The 25,840-nt window shown below is 36.4% G+C and overlaps 1 pseudogene; it reads left to right on the plus strand.

The window, feature by feature from the left end:
* Positions 1-2,327: 2,327 nt before the first annotated feature.
* LOC123862173 (pre-mRNA-splicing regulator WTAP-like) lies at positions 2,328-4,185 on the plus strand (annotated as a pseudogene).
* Positions 4,186-25,840: the final 21,655 nt, after the last annotated feature.

Genomic DNA, 25,840 nt, shown 5'->3' on the forward strand with positions numbered 1-25,840 from the left:
CTTGCACACTGATACACTCATACAGTGAAAAATAAATAACACTGAATGGCAGTTATTAAGAATTTATTTTGTCCTATGCAATATACATTGTGTGAATCACCACATATAATTTTAGCAACAGCTGATGTGATAGGTACTAGTGTCTTCCCCTCTTTTACAGAAGAAACTAAGGCTGAAGGATGAACAGTTAAAAAAGAAAACTCTTCTGAAGTCATGTGACTGGTAAGTAGCTAACCCAAAACTTGAATCTAGGCAGGCTAGCTCTCAAATATGATTCTGTAATTACCAGAGGGTACTTTTTTTCTAGAAATGGAATACAGGTGGGTAATTAAAAGCATGATTACTTTTGTTTTAAAATTTGAGGCCAGCAGCTATATATCTTATAAAGGTTTTATATTTTCATTCTGGTGATAAAGTCAGTGTATGTCACGCATATTTGATTTCAAATTGCTTCAACATTTATTTAGCAGTAATTAAATTTGAGTTTATACTTAATGTAATCTATATGTAGTACCTGTTGAGAAACAATTCTCCCTGGGTCTCATGGGGTTTTTTGTTTTTGCTTTTAGTTTTTGATGTAGTGTTCAATGATTCATTAGTTGCGTATAACACCCAGGGCTCAAAGCACTGGCTGCTATTCTTCCAGACTTTTTTGCAAGGATATTTTCATACCAGATGGCCTTCAAGATAGAAATATTGTTACTTCTGGAACAAAGGAAAGGTACACTAATTTCTAATTAGAAGAGATTTGATTTCTGGGCGCCTGGGTGGCTCAGTTGGTTAAGCGACTGCCTTCGGCTCAGGTCATGATCCCAGAGTCCTGGGATCAAGCCCCACATCGGGCTCCCTGCTTGACGGGAAGCCTGCTTCTCCCTCTCCCACTCCCCCTGCTTGTGTTCCCTCTCTCACTGTGTCTCTCTGTCAAATAAATAAATAAAATCTTAAAAAAAAAAAAAAAGAAGAGATTTGATTTCTCTAAACACAGAGTTCCTCTGCTATAATATAATCCACCGTATATGTGCAGTTATCATGTGGCTCTCTTTGTGTCTCCCCACTAAAATGGGACTTGGGGAACTAACACAAATAAGTGGATATCTGGCTACTGCTATGGATTAGCAATAAACTGTCCATTTTTAACTCAGGAATCTATCAACATACATAAAACTTTGGCAAGCAAATTCATTAGCTTGTATATAGTATGAAATCTTAGACCCTTTAAAGTTCCTAACATATATATCGTGTGATTTTTTATTACATATTATTAAATGACTTATTTTTTAGGAAAGAAATTTGCTGATTTATCTAATATTTTTATTTTTTTATTTTATTTTTTTTAAAGATTTTATTTATTTATTTGACAGAGAGAGACACAGTGAGACAGGGAACACAAGCAGGGGGAGTGGGAGAGGGAGAAACAGGCTTCCCGCCGAGCAGGGAGCCCAATGCGGGACTCGATCCAGGGACTCCAGGATCATGACCTGAGCCGAAGGCAGTCGCTTAACCAACTGAGCCACCCAGGCGCCCTTATCTAATATTTTTAAAAAGACCCAAGATTTGAATGATTAGAAGAGTCCATGAAAACCCATCAAAGATTTATATTTTTCAAATAGTTCAAATGCTTAAATATTCAATCTATTCCTTACCATCTTTAATATATATATTTGGCTGGTGATGAATATTTTTAAAACATTAGACCAGCTGTTCACAAGAGGAGCCAATCTGTCTCCTGGGGAATATTTAGCAACATCTGGAAACATCTTTGCTACACACTGCTTGAGTTATATACATTCATTCCTTGTCTCAGCTGAGAGTGGTGTTGGTTACTATTAGCATTTAGTGGATATAGAGACCAGGGATGCTGTTAAACATCCTATAGTGTACAGGACAACCTCCCATAATTACTTATTTGGTCCCAAATGTCAATTATGATAATGTTGAGGACCCAGATATACATATATATGCTTCCACATCTGAATTTGAGAGATCTAAGTCAATTCTCTCAATGATAAGAATTAATCTGCATATAAAATTAGAAAGATATAAGTATCTCTACATTTGTCTGTCATATGTGTATAATATAACATTTCATGAAAATCAAACCATAACATAAACAACAGCAAATAATCAACAGAAAACCAAAATTTCAATCATTTCCAAATTTTTAGGATGTACCTATATTTAGACATATTAGAGTAATATAGTCAAGCCTTTATTATTATTATTATTGATAAGGAGGTATAACCAATAATGTATATACAGAAAACAAACTTTTATCATGTATGTGGATGGGGGTGGATGGTTATGGTATGAACATTAAAAAGATGGGTATGGCCAAAGGTATTAAAGAGGGCACGTATTGAATGGAGCACTTGGTGTTATATGCAAACAATGAACCATGGAACACTACATCAAAAACTAATGATGTAATGTATGGTGATGAACATAACATAATAAAATTAAAAAATAAAAAAATGAAAAATTGAAAAAAAATAAAAGATGGGTACGGACATTATAAAGATGGGTATGGAAATGAACATTAAAAAGAAATTATCCTGTATTTGGTTACTTAAGTCTATGCTGTTACTATGGAAAATACAGTACTATATATCTATTTGTTATTATAACAATCTGTCGAGGAAATTCTATAATTTGCATACATTACTTTTCAAAATTGTAATACTGTATTTGAATATTACCTGGTTTTTAGAACAATCCTTAAGCATCCATGACTTTACAAATTATAGTTACAAAATTATAAGTATTACCAGCATATGTGTATGCATATATGTGTATATGTATACATGCATATATACACAACTACTCACATACAATTAGCAACATACACTGAACATCTGTGTCATGGGGTCAAATAAAATTCGTCAAAACTGATATAGTATTTTCTGGTTCACAAGTGGGGACTAACAGTGTCTTCATAACATCCAGTGTTAGAAGAATCCATCTACATACAATTAGAACTTTTATTTTTCAGGGGAAAATTAATGTTGTTTTAAAGACAATAAAAAGAAATACATTGGGCACCTGGGTGGCTCAGTCAGTTAAGCATCTGCCTTCGGCTCAGGTCATGATCCCAGGGTTCTGGGATCGAGCCCCGCATTAGGCTCCCTGCTCAGTGAGGAGTCTGCTTCTCCCTCTCCCTCTGCTGCTCCCCTGCTTGTGTTCTCCCACCCGCTCGTGCTCTCTCTCTCATGCTCACTCTCTGTTTCAAATACATAAAATCTAAATAGGTAGGTAGATAGATAGATAGATAGATAGATAGATAGATAGATAGATAGATGATAGATAGAAAGAAATCCAGTACAGGAAGAGGGGCACAGGGGCTGTGACAGGAAGAGGAGTTGGGAGGCCGGGGTAGCACAGTCTGGTGGCCTGGGTTGCAAGTGGACAGTGCTGCTTTGGCCTATGTGACTGGCGCTGGCCTCTGTCTGGAGAGGATTCAAGCTGAGCATTGAGGAACCTCTTCTCAAAAAGGTTTGACTGAGTGAAGTAGACTTCAAAATTATGGCACAAGATGAGTTAATTCTAAGATGGAAACAATATGAAGCATATGTCCAAGCTTTGGAGAGCAAGTACACAGATCTTAATTCTAATGATGCAACTGGCTTAAGGGAGTCTAAAGAAAAACTAAAGCAGCAACAAAAGTCCGCACACAGGGAAAAATCCGTGTAATGTGACTAGCAACCAAGGAGCAGGAGATACAATTATATACTACTCAAATCCAGTACCTCAAGCAAGTCCAGCAGCCAAGCGTTACCCAAATGAGATGAACAATGGTAGACGCAGTGATCAATGGTTTTTCCTAAAAATGAAAGGTGAATTGGAAGAGACTAAAGACAAACTGGAACAAGCCTGAAATAACTGTGTACCTGGAAGTTTATGCCTGATAGGTAAACAGTCATACTCCCCAGTCAAGACTTCCCTGACCATCCCACTAGGAAAAAGCTGTGGTGGGACAGCCAAGTACTCCTTTCCACAGCAAGACTTAGACTTTTTGAGCAAAAAAAAAAAGCCACATTCTTATAATTTCCAGCTTGAAATTGTTCATGTAAAACTTACCAGATGAACCTTGTGTTTGGCTGTTTTCTCTTCCTCTTACCCTTGTTTCAGAGGCTGATGGTGTGGAACTATTCCGAAGAAGTGGCCACTTCCAAAAAATTTCCCTTCTAGAACTTGTAGACACTTGAGAAATCTTTCTGTTTGAAGAAACTAGACAGAGAAAGAGAAGTCTCAAATCTGGGCACACTGTGTCTTCAGACAGTTTGGAGGAATGAAAACCTAGAAATTTAAAATCATGAATTGAACATGTAAAATTCCAGTAAAAGGTGAAAATGGAATATGCATCACTCTTAACCTTGAGCATACTGACTGAGAGACACTGTATATCAGTTTTGTCAATAAGACTATGGACTTCAAACAAGTCAGGAAATGACAGATGTTGGCGGGGATGCGGAGAAAGGGGAACCCTCCTACACTGTTGGTGGGAATGCAAGCTGGTGCAGCCACTCTGGAAAACAGTATGGAGGTTCCTCAAAAAGTTGAAAATAGAGCTACCATATGATCCAGCAATTGCACTACTGGGTATTTACCCCAAAGATACAAAAGTAGGGATCCGAAGGGCTACATGCACCCCGATGTTTATAGCAGCAATGTCCACAATAGCCAAACTGTGGAAAGAGCCAAGATGTCCATCGACAGATGAATGGATAAAGAAGAAGCGGTATATATATACAATGGAATATTAGGCAGCCATCAAAAGGAATGAGATCTTGCCATTTGCAACGACGTGGATGGAACTGGAGGGTATTATGCTGAGTGAAATAAGTCAAACAGAGAAAGACATGTATCATATGATCTCACTGATATGAGGAATTCTTAATCGCAGGAAACAAACTGAGGGTTGCTGGAGTGGGGGGTGGGGTGGGAGGGATGGGGTGACTGGGTGATAGACACTGGGGAGGGTATGTGCTCTGGTAAGCGCTGTGAATTGTGCAAGACTGTTGAATCTCAGATCTGTACCTCTGAAACAAATAATGCAATATATGTTAAGAAAAAAAAAAGAAGAAGAAGAAGGTAGCGGGAGGGGAAGAATGAAGCGGGGGAAATCGGAGGGGTGGACGAACCATGAGAGACGATGGACTCTGAAAAACAAACTGAGGGTTCTAGAGGGGAGGGGGGTGGGAGGATGGGTTAGCCTGGTGGTGGGTATTGAGGAGGGCACATTCTGCATGGAGCACTGGGTGTTATGCACAAACAATGAATCATGGAACACTTCATCTAAAACTAATGATGTAATGTATGGGGATTAACATAAGAATAAAAAAATAAATAAATAAAGACTATGGACTTCATCATTGTTGTTGAACTTTCGGTTCTAAACTCAAATGAGCCAAACAGGCAAAGCGTTAATGGCAAAGTGTTGAATGCTTAAACCAAGGAGAATCAAGAGCTTGTAATTCAGCTGTCCCAGGGATGTGTTGCACACCTTGAAGCAGAGTTGGCTTTACAGAAAAAATATAGCCAGGAACTTAAATGCAGTCAGAATGAACTGAATGTCTTCATCATTCAACTTGATAGAAGTAGAAGGTATGCTGAGCACCGTTCTAGTTCTTCAGCAGCAACTGAAAGAGATATGCTGGTAGTTGGCTCAGTACCAACAGTCACAGTCTCACACTCCAGCCCCAAGTACCAGCAGGACTACATCTTCTGAGCCTGTATGACAGGCAGAGGCCACAGGTAAAGACTCCAGTTGGCTGGCCAATGGACCAAGTAATGGCAGTTCCTCCTAGAAGAGGACATCTGGGTCCAGATTTCACAGGAAGAGAGACATAGCCAGAAATGACTTCCCTTTTTCTCCAGGGAATGGTAATAAAGCTTCCAACAGCTCAGAGGAGAGAACTGGCAGAGGAAGTAGTAGTTATGCAAACCAACTCAGTGCAGGGTATGAAAGTGTAGACTTTTCACTGGTAATGAAAACTCTCACACACCACTCAAATGACACAGACTCTAATCATGACCCTCAAGAGGAGAAAACAGTGAATGGGAAAGGTAACTGAACTGTGGGTTCCTGCCATGTTCAGAATGGCTTGGACTCAAGTGTAAATGTGCAGGGTTCAGTTTTGTAATATTTTTTCCAACAAATTTTCATACAGTGCCATTTAATTTGGGGGAGATTCTGTTCAGGAAATAAACACATACTTTTGTCACAATTTACCTTTTTTTGTGGGTGTTTTTTTTTTTTCTTTGTTTCAATACCTCTGTCACTTTGGAAATTTTAAGTTAATTACTTTGTTGTTAAAAGGACATTTTGTGTAGTGTCACGTTACTGTTACATGAGTTAATGTATAGTTATAAATGGACATCTTTCTTTAAAGCATAACACAATTATCTCTGCAGAAATCTGTGTCTATCTTAGGACCTGTGCTATGTACAGGCATTCTTACCCATGCTCGAGTTAGCTGTTAGAGTAGATATAGTTTTATGACTGCCAAGTTTGCCCAGTACAGTAGTTTTATCATAAAAGTTGGACTTGCTGATAGAGTCCTATAGTAGTTTAAGGGTTAGATACAGTTTTTCCCATCATACATCTGTGCCTTTTCTCTTTAGGTGACTGAATGTTTAAGAAATTTATGTGTATAGTTACTCAGTTTTTATTAACTGTTGTATCCTGTTAATGCATATTGCTCTGTGACTCCAATATATCTTACCTATACTGACCAAACCTAAATAAAAATTTGTATTGTAAAGAAGAAAGGAAGGAAGGAAGGAAGGAAGGAAGAAGGAAGGAAGGAAGGAAGGAAGGAAGGAAGGAAGGAAGGAAGGAAGGAAGGGAAGAAAGGAAGAAAGAAATCCAATATAGGGAACAATTAATTTTATTACTTGGTTGGATAGTAACTGATTTTGATGGATGAATGTGATAATAACCTATTTGTGTACTTTGCAAATAGAATTAATACTTATGAGATTCCAAAGAGGAAAAATAAATTAACTACTACATTCACAATTGAGGGACATTATTCACACATATTCAAGACAAAAATTTCATTCTTAATCAAAATTTTAGCCTTCCTTTACTCAAAATCTATCAATTGTTGAATATATTTTAAATAGAATTTTAAAATGAAACATCTTACTGACTAAAGAAATACCAATTTTAAAGAATTTCTTTCAAAACTCTGAGTTTTTAAAATATAGATTTACTTAACATTTTCATTAGTTGTTATTTTACCATGCAGCCAGAAGTATTTTCTACTCTGTGTGAATGTGGGGTGGGGGTGGGGGTGGGAGGTCCAGGCTTAGTTATAAAAAAATTAGTCCAGAGGTACCTGGCTGGCTTAGTTGGTAGAGCATGCAACTCTTGATCTCAGGGTCATGGGTTTGAGCCCCATTTTGGGCATGGAGCCTACCTAAAATGTCAAAAAAATATATAGTCCAAAACTCAAATGAAAGAAGTAATGAGAGAAGGTTGAGAGAAATTATGAATTAAAATAGTATTTAAATATACATTAAATCTACTGAATAGAAAAAAAAACTTTCCATCTAGTTGTTATCATTAAAGAAAAAGATTTTTTTAATGGTGATGTAATTGACCTAAAACATTATATTAGTTTCGGGTGTACAATATAATGTTTTAATATTTGGAAATATTGCAAAATGATCATCATAATAGGTCTAGTTAACATCCATTGCCATACATAGCGTTTTTTTATGACGAGAACTTTTAAGATCTACTCTTTTAGCAACTTTCAAATACACAGTATAACTAGAGTCACAATGCTGTACATAACATCACCATGACTTACTTATTTTATAAGTAGAGAATCAAATTTCTATACCAGAAAACATGAATAAGTGAAAACTGAGATTTTTTAAATAACTGAATTTTCAAAACAATTAAGAAACTTGAGATATCAGGTCAGGAACAAGGCAGGGATGTCCACTCTCACCATTGCTACTTAACATAGTACTGGAAGTTCTAGCCTCAGCAATCAGACAATAAAAAGAAGTAAAAGGCATCCAAATCATCAAAGAAAAAGTCAAAATTCCACTCTTTGGAGACAACATGATACTCTGTAGAAAACCTGAAAGACTCCACCAAAAAATTGCTGGAACTGATTCACAAACTCAGCAAAGTTACAGGATACAAAAATCATAATCTGTTGCATTTCTGTACACCAATAATGAAGCAGCAGAAAGAGAAGTCAAGGGGAATTGATCCTTTTTACAACTGCACCAAAAAAACATAAGATACCTAGGAATAAACCTAACCAAACAGTTAAAAGATCTGTATGCTGAAAACTACAGGACACTTAAGAAATAAATTGAAGAAGACACAAAGAAATGGAAAAACATTCCATGCTCGTGGATTAGAAAAATAAATATTGTTAAAATGTTTATAGTACCCAAAGTAGTCCGCAGATTCAGTGCCATCCTGATTAAAGTAATAGGAGCACTTTTGCAGAGCTAGAATAATCTTAAAATTGTATGGAACCACAAAAGACCCCCAATAGTCAAAGTAATGTTGAAAAAGAAAAGCAAAGTGGGAAGCATCACAATCCTTGACTTCAAGTTATATTATGAAGCTGTAATGATCAAGACAGTATGGTACTGGCACAAAAATAGACACATAGATCAATGGAACAGAATAGAGAACCCAGAAATGGACCCACCACTGTTCAGTCAAACTTTTCAGAAGCATAATCTTTGACAAAGCTGGAAAGACTATCCAATGAGTCTCTTCAACAAATGGGGCTGGGAGAACTGTATGGCTACATGCAAAAGAATGAAACTGGATCACTTTCTTTTGCCCTACATAAAAATAAATTCAAAATGGATGAAAGACCTAAATATGAGACAAAAACATCAAAATCCTAGGGGGAACATTGGTAGCATCCTCTTTGACCCCCGACTATGGCAACTCCTTACTAGACAAGTCTCCTGAAGCAAAGGAAACAGAAGCACAAATGAACTATTGGGACTTCATAAAGATAAAAAAACTTCTGCACAGTGAAGGAAACAATCAACAAAATTAAAAGGTGACCAACAGAATGAGAGAAGATATTTGCAAATGACCTATCTACTAAAAGGTCAGTATCCAAAATCTATAAAGAACTTATCAAAGTCCATCAACAGATGAATGGATAAAGAAGATGTGGTATATATATATACACATACAATGGAATATTATGCAGCCATCAAAAGGAACGAAATCTTGCCATTTGCAACAATGTGGATGGAACTGGAGGGTATTATGCTGAGCGAAATAAGTCAATCAGAGAAAGACATGTATCATATGATCTCACTGATATGAGGAATTCTTAATCTCAGGAAACAAACTGAGGGTTGCTGGTGTGGTGGGTGGGAGGGATGGGGTGGCTGGGTGATAGACATTGGGGAGGGTATGTGCTATGGAGAGTGTTGTGAATTGTGTACGACTGTTGAATCACAGACCTGTACCTCTGAAACAAATAATACATTATATGTTTAAAAAAAAAAAAAAAGAAGAAGAAGAAGAAGATAGCAGGAAGGGAAAAATGAAGGGGGGGAAATCAGAGGGGGAGATGAACCATGAGAGACTATGGACTCTGAGAAACAAACTGAGGGTTCTAGAGGGGAGGGGTTTGGGGGGATGGGTTAGCCTGGTGATGGGTATTAAAGAGGGCACATACTGAATGGAGCAATGAATCATGGAACACTACATCAAAAACTAATGATGTAATGTATGGTGATTAGCATAACGATAAAATTTTTAAAAAAGAACTTATCAAATCTAATATACTGTAGGACAAAACTGCCCCACACCATCATGCATACACCCCCACTGAGTACTCTTATTATCCTCCCTTCTTTCTATATTGACATAATTGTCTGAAAATAATCAACAATGCCTATATTGCTTGATGCCATTCTTTTTCTTTTCACCATGTGATGTTTGATAATCATCAGGATACTCTGCAAGGTTAGAGTTATCTCCCATCTTCCTTGGGGATTTTCCAGCAGCAGCCTTCTCTCATGATAGCTGGTTACATCTGTATTGCTCTATGCAATCAGTAGAATTGCATCCAAAATATGTATCTCAAACTTTTCAGAAGCATGAGAGAACCGAACGCTGTATTGGATTGTGCTCTGGTAAAACCTGTGTTTTCTACTAAAGACTAAACATGGAAATGAATCAGTCAGCCAAACATGAAAGTCTATTTGCCACATGACTATTATTAAATGTTTCTCAGAATATCTCAGTATATCTTCCTGGGATCCTGTGTTTTTCTATAATCAAAATTATTTTTTATCTATTTCAGGTGGTCAGCCACACCCAGCACATAGAACAATGCATTCATTGCCAAACTCACTGCATTTAATGAATTTTTTTTTTAAGATTTTATTTATTTATTTGACAGACAGAGACACAGCGAGAGAGAGAACACGAGTAGGAGGAGTGGGAGAGGGAGAAGCAGGCCTCCCACGGGGCAGGGAGCCCGATGCGGGGCTCGATCCCAGGACCCTGGGATCATGACCTGAACCGAAGGCAGACGCTTAATGACTGAGCCACCTAGGCGCCCCTAATGAATGTTTTGCTTTCCAATGTATTACCCTACTTTCAAGTTATATATTTTAATTATGCATTTTAATACTTCCCAATTTGTGATAAGAAGCAGTGCATTACCTTCATTTAAAGCCCTTTCTTTTAAGGTGATGCAGATAATAAAACCTAAACTACTTTCAACAACCAAACTTGGATACAACTTTCTTTTTCCCTCATTAATGTACATGTTAGGGAGAATACTGTCTGCTGATGAGTTCCAGAAATTCTCCATGAGCAATCTTCAGAGAAGCTTCCTTAGTCCATGCTACCATAAATGTTCACAGTGGCTAATGTTGATATTTGCTGGTTCTTTCTCACTTGCTCCTAAGGAAATTAATAAATATCTTTCATGGAATATATAGCTGTTTAAAAAAAAAAATGGAGCCTTGAGTTGTATCTATTTGAATATGCCAATATTTTTGAAAATACACATTTTGATTTTCAGTTGTTTCTATTTATGTATTTCTATCCATATAAATTTAAAACAAAAAAATGTTAAAGGTGTTAGAGTGGAAAATTTTGTCAATGTTTCCTTTTCCAGGATATCTCAGGTATTATTTCCTCAGATTTCCATTAGATCTTTCAACATTTATACAGACTTCTAAACTTAAAATTTATTTTTATTTTTGTTATCGAAATTCTTTTATTTCTTTGTTCTATCAAAAACTGCATTAAATTTAACTCAACATAAACTGTGTCTATCAGGCACCATATTTTAAGCCACAGAAATATAAAATATTAATTTAGCACATGTATTTTTTTACATTTATCCAAACAATTACAAATAACTATTAAATTATATCTACAATCATGGAGCAAGTAAAACAATATATTTTAAAATTTGATAGGTTAATAACCAAAGAAATAAACATATTTCATGAGCAAATATGATGGAACCCATTGAAGCAGGCTCTCCGCTGAACAGGGAGCCCGATGTGGGGCTCGATCCCAGGACCCTGGGATCATGACCTGAGCCGAAGGCAGACGCTTAACCGACTGAGTTACCCAGGCACCCCTATGGAACCCATTTTTTTAAGATGGAAATCTTTTATAAAAATTGTGCTGTTACAGGATTTAAAGGCATATATAGAAATGTATTGCTGTATGATTTTGTTTAAGTAGAATCTTTATAATAATAGATTGCATTATAATTGGAAGCTTTACATGTTATTCCCTACACATTAGAGTTATTCACATGGTGCATGTTTCATAATCTGTAAATAGAGATGGAGGGAGTACACAGATGGAGATGCTTTCTTGGGTAGGGCACATGAACACTAGGTCTGACTGAAACAGAGTATGTTATTCACTACGTCCGGGCCTAGGGCGTTACCTGTAAAATGAGAATGTGTTATCTTCATGACAGAATTGTTTTAAAAATAGGCAATGGGCTTTACATAGCACAGGTGCTCTACAAATGTTAACTCCTCTGTTTGACCTAATGACTATATACTATTTTAGGGAGCAATATTCTGTATTGCTGTAGATAACGTCACAGGAATGGCCATTAAGTTTTACAACATGATTTAGCAACTCAGTTTTCTAAACAGTATGATTGTTAGGGCCTTACATCCTCTTTAGCAGGAATATGTTATAAAGATATTTTGATTTCCTTCAACCCAATTTTAATCATCAGTCCTGCGTTTTTTTCCTTCTTCATATTACTGTTTATTTATTTTTATTTTTTTAATTTTTTTTTAAGATTTTATTTATTTATTTGAGAGAGAGAATGAGAGACAGAGAGCACGAGAGGGAAGAGGGTCAGAGGGAGAAGCAGACTCCCCGCCGAGCAGGGAGCCCGATACGGGACTCGATCCCGGGACTCCAGGATCATGACCTGAGCCGAAGGCAGTCGCTTAACCGACTGAGCCACCCAGGTGCCCCTTCATATTACTATTTAAATAATAGTTAAACTTGGGGGAGGTCTTTTGTTTTAAAATAGTCAATAGGTAAATAATAAATTATCAAATATCCATTTGTTTGAATATACAATGTAATTTTGACTAAATTGTCTTTTATTTAAGGTTATCCTGAAATGTGGAGTTGCGAAATGTGCTGTAAACTACAAATCACCCATTTTGCTACAAATAAAATCAATTCCATTCATTTACTGAAATTTTCTACATATAATCAATAAATCTGTAAATAAACATGGATATTAAATTCAAATCTAACATGTTGATAAAGTAAATGGGAAGGTGGTACTAAATATGGAGTTGAATGACACAGAACTACATGATAGCACTAACAATATCTGTTGTTAGAAAGTTTCCATGCAGGGAATTAATCAAACCATTAATAATGGAAACAGAAACTTTAAAAAGGGTGTCAGAAGCAAGGCCACCATCTGAATGTGAAGCATAATAATCAGTGCTTTCAAATTTTCTTCCCATAAGAGTAAATGTAGTATTTTGACATTTGAGAAATGGCTATACCTAATTGGAGGGACTTTGTATATACTTTTATGGAAAGATGAATCCATAGTTGGGTTATAATTTGGGTGACTAAGTAACAGTTGTATAAAGAAAATGATGTGGTTTTCACAGAAACCTCCAACTTCTAATGTTCATTTGATTTGGTTATGTATTTCAGATGGTCTCCAGAATTACTTGAAGAGGTAGTACGCATGGTCAATTAACACAGGTATTTTCATTCACTTGTCATTTTCATTCTTAAAGTGGAAGTTTGAAATTTCAGACTTGAGGATTTAGTCAGAAAGAATCTATTCGTTCTTTGTCCAGGTGCTATGATTACCAAACTATCTCCTATATATCTACTGATTAACCTTGTAACGGGTCACTTTCTGTAATTTTGAACAGAGTGAAACTAATCAACTTCGGTTCTCTAGCCCGATAGCCTGGTGACAAACCTGGCTTTCATCTGCCAAGTACAATCCACAAAAATGATAGTAATCATTCATCTGGCATCATACTTTGAATGAAAAAGTAAATATCCTTCACGATGAATGAGTTTATGCATTGTTTATGTTTATATTATAAATATATTATTTACATGTATTATTTTATTTATAAGCATTAGATGGATTTAAGAGAAATTATGAAAAGAATCATAATTTGCTTATCATCTTCCCATACTCTTCAACAAAATTGATAAGTTGAAATGATACCCATATTTATTTATTTATTTATTTATTTATTTTTAAAGATTTTATTTATTTATTTGACAGAGAGAGAGACAGGAGAGAGGGAACACAAGTAGGGGGAGTGGGAGAGGGAGAAGCAGGCTTCCCGCTGAGCCAGGAGCCTGATGCAGGGCTCGATCCCAGGACCCCAGGATCATGACCCGAGCTGAAGGCAGCCGCTTAACCGACTGAGCCACCCAGGCACCCCGATACCCATGTTTAAAATCCTTTATTCTTTAGATCTATTCCTTACATATAGGCAGTTGAATGAAGACTACTATACTTACTAAATAGTAAAGAATACTATATTTAAATTTTTCAATGAAATTCGCATTGTATCCAACTCATTTGTATACTTTCTGCTTTTGAGATAACAGATCATACTGCATTGATATCAGTATAGGACTAGATAGAGGTCATCTGTGACAATGTGTAGACAATAGGATTGCACTCTTTTTCTCCACTGTATCAGAGATTAAGATGCCATACTAGTTCATAAAATCCCAACTAAGGAATTACAAGTTAAAAAGTATACCGTGGTGATGTATTTCTGTCTTATTATTAACGAAATGTAGGGTTATTTGGTTGTGTTAATTTAAGTAATAGATCTTCCTTTTCAACATGCTAATACAAATTCACACTTTCGAACTGTAATGTTAATTGTAATGGAAATGACGAAATATGTAAGTGTTGTGTCCTGCTAAAAATTTTATTTTAAAAGTAATACTTACTTTAACAAAATGTAAAAAAATTAGGGTCTGGATTTGGATGTATCTGTACAACTAATGTTCAGGATAGGGTTTAAAAGCAAGAGGTCTGTCTATGAATCTCAACTTTACATTTATTGCTGATTTAACTGTGCAAAAAAAAAAAAATGAACCAATCAAACAAACAAGGTATTTTCAGAGTGTTTGATTGTGTACAGTATATATATATATATGTAATAAACAATAAATATACTTGAAGGTGCCCATTCTTTAAAAGGGTGAATTAGTTAAGAAAATTTGCAGATTTATAGTAATAATTTTAAGATAACTAAAAAAAATCACTTGTGTTAAATTTTTACATTCTTTTTTCATTGTTTCTGGCTGGGATTTCTCATGACATTGCATGGATAGAGTGGTTGGGGACAGAGGATCCTCTCAAAGACTTCTTTAGTCAAGTATCTGGTTCTGAACTGGGAAGACTTGAACATCTGGGAGCTGGAGGGGATTGCACTCCTCTGTTCTCTCTATATGCTCTCTCCGACAAGGCAGCTTCAGGGGAGTCAAACATTCTCCACAGATACTCAGGGCTCCAAAGGCATAAATCCTAATAAAGAAAGACCTGAGAGAAACCTGTTTGCAAATGTCCAACTGTGTCACTTCCGCTACTTCCTCTCATTTAAAAGCAAATCAGTATGCTGGCCCATTTTTGAGAAGTGAGAAGTTAGACTCCAGTTTTTGTGAAAAGAATGTCCAAAAAAGAAATGCTGACGAGTTTTAAAATCATCATTGTGTGCCATCTGCCCACAATTACTTATATTCCTTCCATGTTCACAATAAACTCTCCTCCCCTCAACTGACCAGTGAAATTGTATCTTTTATAGCGTCAGGCATAGGATCAGATTCCAGAATCTCATCTTTTCAATCAGGTTCAGGTAGAGAGGAGGAAGCATGGATGCCATTCCTTGAGTTCAGCAACTTAAGTCCAGTTCTTCATATGAGGAGGGCCTTGATCTAAAGAGGCAGTTATGCTCTCCATCCCCACCACACCAAAGAGGCAACAGTGGGACAGGAATAGGGTAAGCACTATAGTCTCTTCTGCTTAAAATGAGTATGTGAGGGGAAATAGAAGGCAAGCAGGAGTCACTATGGTGGTAGAAGGAACCATTTTTAAAGAATGTTACAGCATAACTTTCATTTGTTTTCAAAAGTATAAACCAGAAATCAGAAATATATATACTATCAGATAAGAAAGAAAACTGAAGATTATTTGAACAACTGTTCCTTAAATTTAGTCCCTGGACTACATGCTTCAGAATAATCCAAGATACTTAAAAATAAAAATATAGATGTCTACATTTCAGCACAATTCTAATGAAACATATTTTTTATTTGGGACCTGGTTATTTCATTTTTTAACAAGGCCAAGAGGTGATGATTTTGCAAATTACAGAGATACACTGAATAGAGTTAATGCTTATATTTCATAGATTAAAAAATGGAGAAAATCAAAGTTCTAACAAGTGTAAATTCTATATAAAAACAAACAAAATAGTAATATTATGGAACAAAACAGATCATGTTAGTGGGTAATTTTTTTATGCAATGGGGTCATTTAAATATCATTAATTTTTGTTGGTTATTGAATTTGAGATGAAAAGAGCTAAAAGTAAGGAAAAACATTGAACTATATGAGGTGATTACATAAATGTATGTCAGATGGGAAGCATCACTCTTGATTCTGAACAAATTATATTAGGCTACCATAACTCATTGCTAATTTTAAAAATAAAAATAGATTTTAGTGCAAAAATACAAAATGGTTGGGATAATATCTATAGATGATGGCAGAGAAAACTACGAAATTATTAAAACAAACTAAAAAGTCAAAATAACATACTTTAAAGTGAGTGTGAGGGCTGCCTGGGTGGCTCAGTTGGTTAAGTGTCTGACTCTTGATTTTGGCTCAGGTCATGAATTCAGGGTTGTGAGATAGAACCCCATGTCAGGCTCCTTGCTGGGTATGGAGCCTGCTTAAGATTCTCTCTCTCCCTCTCCCTCTGCCCCCCCACCGACTTATGTGTGAAAAACAAAAAGTGAATGTGAAAGATATATATCAACTATATATAAAGAAATGCATTATTTTATATAAAATTATTAGCTCTTCAGTAGCACCAAAAATACAATGAAAGAAAGGTAGCAATGTAGTACAGAGATTTTAAGAATTCATTCTCTTTGTTAGGGGCACTTGGGTGGCTCTATTCGGTTAAACCTCCACCTCTTGGTTTTGACTCAGGTCATGATCTCAGGGTCCTGTGATGGAGCCTGACATTGGGCTCCACACTCAGAGCAGAGTCTGCTTGTCCCTCTCCCTCCCCATCTGCTCCTCCCTCACTGTCCCTGTGCATACATGCATGCTCTCTCTCAAATAAATAAATAAAATCTTTAAAAAAAATTTCATTCCATTTGTTCCAAGTACCCAATGAGCCAGGCAGTACAGAGAGGAGGAAAATCAGTTTCAGTCTTCCAGAGAAGTAGTATATAAGCCTCATGGATGCAATAATAAATATAGTTCATGGACACAAGGAGAAAAATTAGAAAAAAAAAAATCACTTTAATGTGGAATTTAGCTGGAAATATAGAAGTTGTATTCGACTTCTGCCAAGTAGAGAACAAGTAGAAACTAAGGCCACCAATTCCCTCTGATTACAAAGAGTTGGTCTCAATGAATTTCCCAGTTAATAAAAATACACAAAACAAATACAGTGCAACAAACTCATCCTGAAAATTCACAGGAAGAGTAGATTTCTAAGGATGATTTGTAGGACAGCTGTAAGAATATGTGGAATCTTCAGTATGAGTACAGATAACATGACTTGTAGGTAGAAAGTACAGCAAACCACCGGGAAATGGGCAGGATAAGAAGAATGGCAAAGAAAGGAGAGAATTCAGCATCAATATTTGCAACTTTATATAGAGAAATATAGAACAAAAGCATGTCTGTTGAACAAGATAAAAAAGACTTTAAGCATAAGAATCTGATAACCTCAAAGTGTTTGAATTCAAGTGTTTGAATTCAGAATATTAAAGATAAGGTATAGAATGTGTTCAGTCTTGTGAAAGGGAAAAAGAGGATTGCTTTTCTGATATAGTAAGAGCAAAAACCCTAGTATCAATAATAAATAATCAGGAAGCATAAATGGGTCTTGTCCTAGATTTTATTAGCAAAACCTAGTCCAGGACTGTAGTTAAAACTTAGTCACCTGAGTAATTTTACCGAACAATACAGAATAAAATTTTTTCAAGATTCTGAAAGCTATTTTTTATCTCTTAGTCCGAGTTTCATTATAATGACCTATGAAATTGAGGGTATTTGGTCAAAGCAGCATGGTCTGTAGAAATGGTGAACAAACACTGTCATAAAAGCTGAAAAGTGAGTTTCTTCCATTTGACTTATACATCCATTATGTACCAATCTTTGTCTCAGATATAATTTTTCCTTTGAAAATTTAAATATACAAAAAAAAAAAAAGAAAATTTAAATATACAAATTGTTGTAGAGCTGCTGTTGTAAATACCAATCACGTAAATTTTGGTTTTCTACCATTAGGAGAAAACTGAGTTAATTGTTTTCCCAGTATGGACACAGGAAATTCTGTTAGAATTTCTGTTAGAACAAAGAACTTATTTAAAACTGATTGATATATGAGATTTTCTTCACTGCACAATTTAACCATTACATAGTTTATTTGCAAAGGATATGCAAGAGAAGTTTTAATATCACTAAGAAAAGCTACATAAAAGGAAATGTGTTTTCATCAGGTGAAATATTCCTGGTTAGTATGCTTGTCTGTGAAGTATGCAACATGGAGAGGCTAGTCCCATGAGGCCTGTGGCTGTCAGGATAACAGTAGGCCAGGAGAGAGCTGAAGAACATCCTCCATTTCCTTAACCAACTTCTTAATACATTGGGGATATCTCATTCTCTGGCTGATAATTTCCATTCTATTTAAAAAGAACAGATGTTATTCAAGGGTTTCCGTACTAAGTGGTTCCTTTTATAGTTGACACTATCTTGCCTGTTATCAGTTAAATTTCCTATGCAACAAATCATCCCAAACTCACTAGTGGATTAAAAACAAGCATGTGTTATTTCTCACAATCTTGTGGTTTAGTTGAGTATTTCTACCCATCTGGACCAGATCAACTGTTAAAGAACAGGTCACTGAACTAGATTGGATGGTGTTGGTGGCCTCATTCTTCTATTTCTTATTTGGCCCAGTATCGGCAGGGATGATGGGATTAATGTGGTCATGTCCACATGTCTCTCATCATGCTGATAATAGGCGAAGCTGGGCTCCTTCACCTGTAAGTGGATTCCAAAAGCAGCAAGTGAATAACTACAAAGAAGTACTTTACAGTTGTCATTTTGTGTCATGTTTGCTAATTGTCTCATACCCAACACAGGTCACAAAACTGGCCCATATCATTTGGAAGGATAGTGCAAAAGGATATAAAATTTGTATCCATATTTTATAATTTACCACACTCACATACTTAACATGAAGGCTAGAAAATGTGGTATGTGGGTTTTTTTGTTTGTTTGTTTTTTTAGAGAGAGAGTGAACGGTGGGCAGGGGCAGAGGGAGAGAGAGAGAATCTTAAGCAGGCTCCATGCCCAACACAGAGCCCAATGCAGGGCTCAATCTCACGACCCTGAGATCATGATCTGAGCTGAATTCAAGAGTAAGATCCTTAATTGACTTAGCCATGCAGGCACCCCAAAAATGTTTTAATAGATCTAATGGGATTTAGTAATTATCTTGAAAAGGTGTATGGATCCTGTCTTAGTTCATTTGGATGCTATAATAAAGCCATTGATGAGTGGCTTATAAACAACAGAAATTTATTTTTCACAGTTCTGGAGTCTTCATTCAGTATCTGGTGAGAGCCTGCTTCCTGGTTCATAGATGGCTATCTTTTCACTATATTCTCAGAAGGCAGAAAGGGTTAGGGAGCTCTGTAGAGTGTCTTTTATCAGAGTACTAATCCCATTAATGAGGGCTCCACCCTCATGACCAAGGCACCTCTCAAAGGTCCACCTCCTAATGTTATCACCTTGGGGGGTAGAATTTTTTTTTTTTAATTTTCTAAAAGGATTTTATTTATTTATTTGACAGAGAGAGAGACAGGGAGAGAGGGAACACAAGCAGGGGGAGTGGGGGAGGGAGAAGCAGGCTTCCCACAGAGCAGGGAGCCCCATGTGGGGCTTGATCCCAGGAGCGTGGGATCATGACCTGAGCCGAAGGCAGACACTTAAGGACTGAGCCACCCAGGCGCCCCAGGGGTAGAATTTTAATATATGAATTTTGGAGAGACACAAGCATTCAGTCCGTAGCAGATCCCTACCAGTCAAGAAGATCAGAAACACAGCTGAGATGTCATGGAGCATCTCAAAGAGATGCTGAGGAGGAGATTTGGGCTCATTTTAAGCGATACTGCTGAAAGATTTAAGAGGGCATGATTTTCCTTTAGGTTAAGTAGAGAAAAAGTACAGCAATCCACCTGGAAATGGGCCAAAAAGAAGAATCGTAAAGAAAGGAAAGGATTTGGGGCGCCTGGGTGGCTCAGTTGGTTAAGCGACTGCCTTCGGCTCAGGTCATGATCCTGGAGTCCCGGGATCGAGTCCCACATTGGGCTCCCTGCTCGGCAGGGGATCTGCTTCTCCCTCTGATCCTCCATCTCATGCTCTCTCTCTCTGTCTCATTCTCTCTCTCAAATAAATAAATAAAATCTTTAAAAAAAAAAAAAAGAAAGAAAGGAAAGGATTTGATATCAATGTTTGCAGCTTTATATGGAGAAATACAGAACAGCAGTGTGTCTATTGAACATTAGAAACTGAGTAGGTTAGAAGATAACAAAGACCTTAAAGGAATGAAGAAGAGGTGATTGACTTGACACCAAGAATATGTGGACATACAATTAAGGATTATTGGTTCTTTGAAGAAAGTAAAAGCTGAGTCATTGGAAGGGGATCTACTTGAGACAGTGATTGAAATAAGACTCTAAATTGAACAAAAATGGTATAAGTAGAGTAGATAAAATAATTAAAACATATTTACATTTATATGCAACTGGGCAATTTTCTTGCAACTCAAAGGGTAAAGAAAAACCATCTGTGCCTTCAGAGAGACATTTTTAGAAAGTACTTCAAAACATACTGTCCTCAAAAAATTGAGAGAAACTTTTAAGAACAGAAAAAGATGTAATAAAAAGAACATATTTTTTTCATTCAAGAATTTTAAACTAGCTAATTTGCTGATCTTTTAATAGTCATAAACATATTTTCAGTTACACAAGGGTCTAACAGTCAAATCATGTGTGAATTAAAAAGATAATTCTTGTGCCTATAAAAAATAAAAAGTTTAAATATTTTTAAAAAGATACATGAAGATGTACTATGACAAAGAAAGAGTTAACAAAATTTTCAAGTGTTAATGGGAAAGTCATGATATAAAAGTCAACAACATTGAAGACATAGAAAGGCCAAGTAATCATTATACATCTTGTTGAAATATGACTAATTCATAAAATGTAATTCTCAAAATAATGGCATAATGCAAGTATATATGTAGTGGACATTTTTTATTAAGAAAGTAGTGAGAGATAAAGAGGGAAACTGAAAGAATGCCGATCACAAGGAGTTGTAAAAGGATGGACTTTATTACAAGAGTAACAAACTGCTGGAAGGCTTCTAGCAAGGAAGAAACATTATCAGATTTGTATTTTAGAAAGGTAAGCCAAGCTGAAATAAAAATCAATGATAGAATAAGATTGGACCTTGAGAGTCCATTTAAGGATCTACTTCAAGAAGCCAGCAGGCACTGAAAATGAAGACAAGAGATCCAAGAGATACTCACAAGATACAGTCAGACCATTCTGTGCTTATTAGAATATGTGTTCAAGTATATGGAGGTGTCCCAGGTGCTTCAAAATCAGTGAAGATCCATGAATATTATTGATAAAGTAATCCTGATGCAATGGATCTTCAAATACTTATTATTGCTAAAAGAAAATATATGGAATAGTACTGCCTTAATTTTAGTTTTGTTCATAAGACCATAAGACTTACCAAAGTTCACTTAGTGATAAAATGACCACACATATGTTCTTGGTGCTTAAGTTAACTGAAGTAGTCTTCCTCTAACTCAAATCTGCTGTTTCTTGTGTTTGTAGTTTGTTACTTGTGTGTTTTGTTAGAGCATAAGACTTAATCTAATAACCTCAAAGTGTTTGAATTCAAGTGTTTGAATTCAGAATGTTAAAGATAAGGTATAGAATGTGTTCAGTCTTGGGGCGCCTGGGTGGCTCAGTTGGTTAAGCGACTGCCTTCGGCTCGGGTCATGATCCTGGAGTCCCGGGATCGAGTCCTGCATCGGGCTCCCTGCTCGGCAGGGAGTCTGCTTCTCCCTCTGACCCTCCTCCCTCTCGTGCTCTCTGTCTCTCATTCTCTCTCTCTCAAATAAATAAATAAAATCTTAAAAAAAAAAAAAAAAAAGAATGTGTTCAGTCTTGTGAAAGGGAAAAAGAGGATTGCTTTTCTGATATAGTAAGAGCGAAAACCCTAGTATCAATAATAAATAATCAGGAAGCATAAATGGGTCTTGACCTAGATTTTATTAGCAAAACCTAGTCCAGGTTACTATAGTTAAAACTTAGAGTGGTCACCTGAGTAATTTTACCAAACTATACAGAACAAATTTTTTTCAAGATTGTGAAATTATTCTATCAAAACTTATTGTTTTATCTTATTAGTCTCATTATAATCACCTATGAAATTGAGGGTATTTGGTCAGAGCAACATAGTCTGTAGACATGGTCAACAAACACTGTCATAAAAGCTGAAAAGTGAGTTTCTCCCATTTGACTGTACATTATGTTATGGAGCATCTCAAAGAGATGGAGAGATTTGGGCTTTTATTAAGTGATATTGGTGAAAAGTTTAAAGGGCATGGTTTTCCTTTAGGTTAAGTATTGCCAGAAAACAGGATCAATACTCCTATTTTTGTATGGAAGTGGGAGAACTGAAGCAGGGCTAAGGCTAAATTTAGTAAAGAAGCTAGGAAAGATATATATTTATATAGACATATATATAGATGTATATTGAGAGAGAAAATCAGTTTTGTGGTCTTCATGGATTGCTTTTGCCAGTGTTTAGACATAATTTATCTTGTTTTAACTTGCTCGATCCTAATTATGAGTAACCTTCTTGGGTATTCGTGCTCTGCAAAAATATCTGTGATTTTTTTGGAGAACACTGTGTCCCATCTCTTAGCGCTAGGCAAATTGCTACTGGCATTAGTTGGAGTTTTTGTTTTTCCCTCTTTCTCAAGTATAAACAACACCCAAGAAGGGTCTTCAGAATACGAGTGTGTGTGTGTGTGTGTGTGTGTGTGAATTTAAATCTGATGCCACATTGATAAATGGTAAGTATCTTAGCAACTTCTCACTCCAGGACACGTCCATGAGTTCGGTTCTCCCTCAAACAATCCAGTCCTGACATTGGAAGCAGTCGGTATCAATGCACCTGTTTGTCTTTTACTGTCTTGTGCTCTCTGTTACAAATAACACCTAATGTAGAATTATAAAATATTAAAATGACTGAAAACCCAGCATATAGAAATATATTTGAGTAACTGTAGCATCTTGGCTTGAATTGCTTTCACACTTACCAGAGAAACAAGAAAGAGTTTACACTTTAACATTTTAATTTTACCACATCATTATTATAATACCTCCCTGTTTCCAAATAATCCCAGAACCGCATATATTGGCATACAGTTTGTTTTGATGGTATTCTTTCCTTTCATATGTATATACATCTGTGTGAAAATTTCATAGAGAACTTTTTTCAGTAGTTGTGGGTGATCCAGAGACACAGTTACTTTGATCTTATTGTTAATAGTGGCTATCTCCAAGTAATGATTTTATAGAGAGATCTTGAGGGAAGAGTCTCAGAAATGTTATTGAGATGAAGGGAGTGTTTTTTTTTTTTTTTTAAGATTTTATTTATTTAACAGAGCACAAGCAGAGGGGGAGAGAGGGAGAAGCAGGCTCCCTGCTGAGCAAGAAGCCCGATGTGGGAGTCGATCCCAGGACCCTGGGATCATGACCCAGGCCGAAGGCAGCCTCATAACCAACTGAGCCACCCAGTCATCCCAAGATGAAGGGAGTGTTTTATAATATAATGAAACTTAATGTAAACTTACATATATGTAAGCTAGTGAAATAATTCCAAAAGTGAACTACTTCAGTGGGAACAGAAACATAGACTCAGAGGTGAATATAAAAATAAGACAGAGCAGAGATATCAAGAAGGCAGGATACCCCACCATACATGCAATGGATTTTGAACAAATTACATGTGGATCTCAAAGGACAAGTTACCAGAGCTGACAACCGGATAATACACCTTAGGTCCCTTTAGGTTGGTGTTGTAAACAACCATCTTTAATGTAATCATTACCCTAGAATTGAGCCAGGACAATATTTTTATTATGACTGACAAACTTTAAATACCTGATTATGGAGAGTATTAATTAACACAGCTCAGGCCATGTTCATACCTCATGAGATATCAGCGCCATCTGATGAAGTTGTAGAAAGTGTTTTGTAACCAACATTAAAGGCTACGCAGGATACAATTAGAAATTAAATGTTTCAGATGAAAAACCATGCATGTGAAGTGCTTTGTAATCACTATCCTGTGATTCGGAGCAAGTGATTCCTCCACAATGTAATGTGTGTGGAGACATGCAGAAAATAAGAAAGTAAACCAAGCAAAGAATTTTTTAATTCTTTTATCTAATTCATTTAACCAAAGAGTTCTCGGGCTGAATAGGTCCTCCAGCTGTCAAAGCATATAAACCCAAGGGCCTATCTCATAGAGTGAAAAGTGATTAGGTTTGGGGCATCTGGCCGATACCATTTGCTACCAGACTGCATATGGTTTTAGGATAGTGCCATGAATTGAAAATAAGGAAACATCACAAGAATAATAGAGTCTAATATAGAAATGAAGACAGTTACTAGACTTTTCCTAATCCCCATGTTAAGAAACACCTACAGCCTTAAACCTTACATTTTCTCTTATGCTGTGGTATAGTCAGTCAGGAACTACTCAAGTAAATAGGTAGTCAGTAAAATGAAGGGTATCTGGGTCTGTAGGAAACGATCTGCATGTTGTATTATGACCAGAGACTGACAAATATAAAGGTACTACTGTGCCCACCCTCCCACACCCCCAAAAAGAAAGGATTCAGTTGCAGCATGTAGATATGTGGACTCTCAAGTTTTCTAGGAAAGTAACAGGGCATTCCTATAAGTCCTTACTTCTTTTGAGTAAAGTGTATCGAGAAGCGAATGGGAGCTATGTGTAAAGATTCTCCTCTGCATTCCTGTAAATGCTCATAAGGATAGAAAAGACTTCCTGATGGACCCACTCAGTCTTGAGGTGCCTTAGAAATTGGGAAGGCTGGAAACTTAAAGTTTGGGTCTAAGGCTTTACTCATTTCCAGAACTCATCCTCAATCAGGATTAAGGAGCAGGCAGACTCCACCTGTTAAACTGGCGCCAGTGAGAAAAAAAAAAAAAACTTAATGGTAAACTGGGACATTGTAAGCTACTGAAAACTCTAACGTGTGGTATTTTGGTACTTAAAATGAACATTATTTTCCAAACTACTTATATAATGAGATTGTGGTTCTGATCATAGATTTTCTTTTTGAAAGATTTTATTTATTTATTTTTGCGAGAAAGAGAGAGAGAGAACACAAGCAGGAGTGGGGGAGAGGGAGAAGCAGACTCCCCGCTGAGCAGGGAGCCCAATGCAGGGCTCAATCCCAGGACCCTGGGATCATGACCTGAGCTGAAGGCAGATGCGTAACTGACTGAGCCACCCAGGTGTCCCTGATCATGGAATTTTGTGTGTGTGTGTGTAAAGTTAAAGGACATAATCCTTACAAAACATCACAATAACTGTTTTATGACAAATATGCAATCAATATGAGCAATTTATTTTTATTTATAAAAACTGTCAATCCATATTTTAAGTATTCAGCCTATTATATATGTATACTCTTCTCTTTTATCCCATATGTCTCTTGTTGCAACTTAGTGTAGGAAGCTATTTGTGAAAGGTTCGGAATCTATAACTGATGTGTCCAAGTCTGGTGCTAGGAGTGTGCCATTTCCTGAATTTCCCACTTTAGACTTTCATATTCTCAGTTAAGACTTATTGCTCACATAAGAAGAGCCCCTAAACCCATGGCTGCAGCACTGTATCTCTAGGGAACAGTAATGTATGATTCCAAGAGTCAGTGCTCCTCACTGACCATC

The sequence above is a fragment of the Mirounga angustirostris genome, unplaced genomic scaffold (genome assembly GCF_029215605.1).
Source record: "Mirounga angustirostris isolate CCGP_5_RB_7025 unplaced genomic scaffold, mMirAng1.0.hap1 SCAF_9, whole genome shotgun sequence".
Taxonomy (NCBI): Eukaryota; Metazoa; Chordata; class Mammalia; order Carnivora; family Phocidae; genus Mirounga; species Mirounga angustirostris.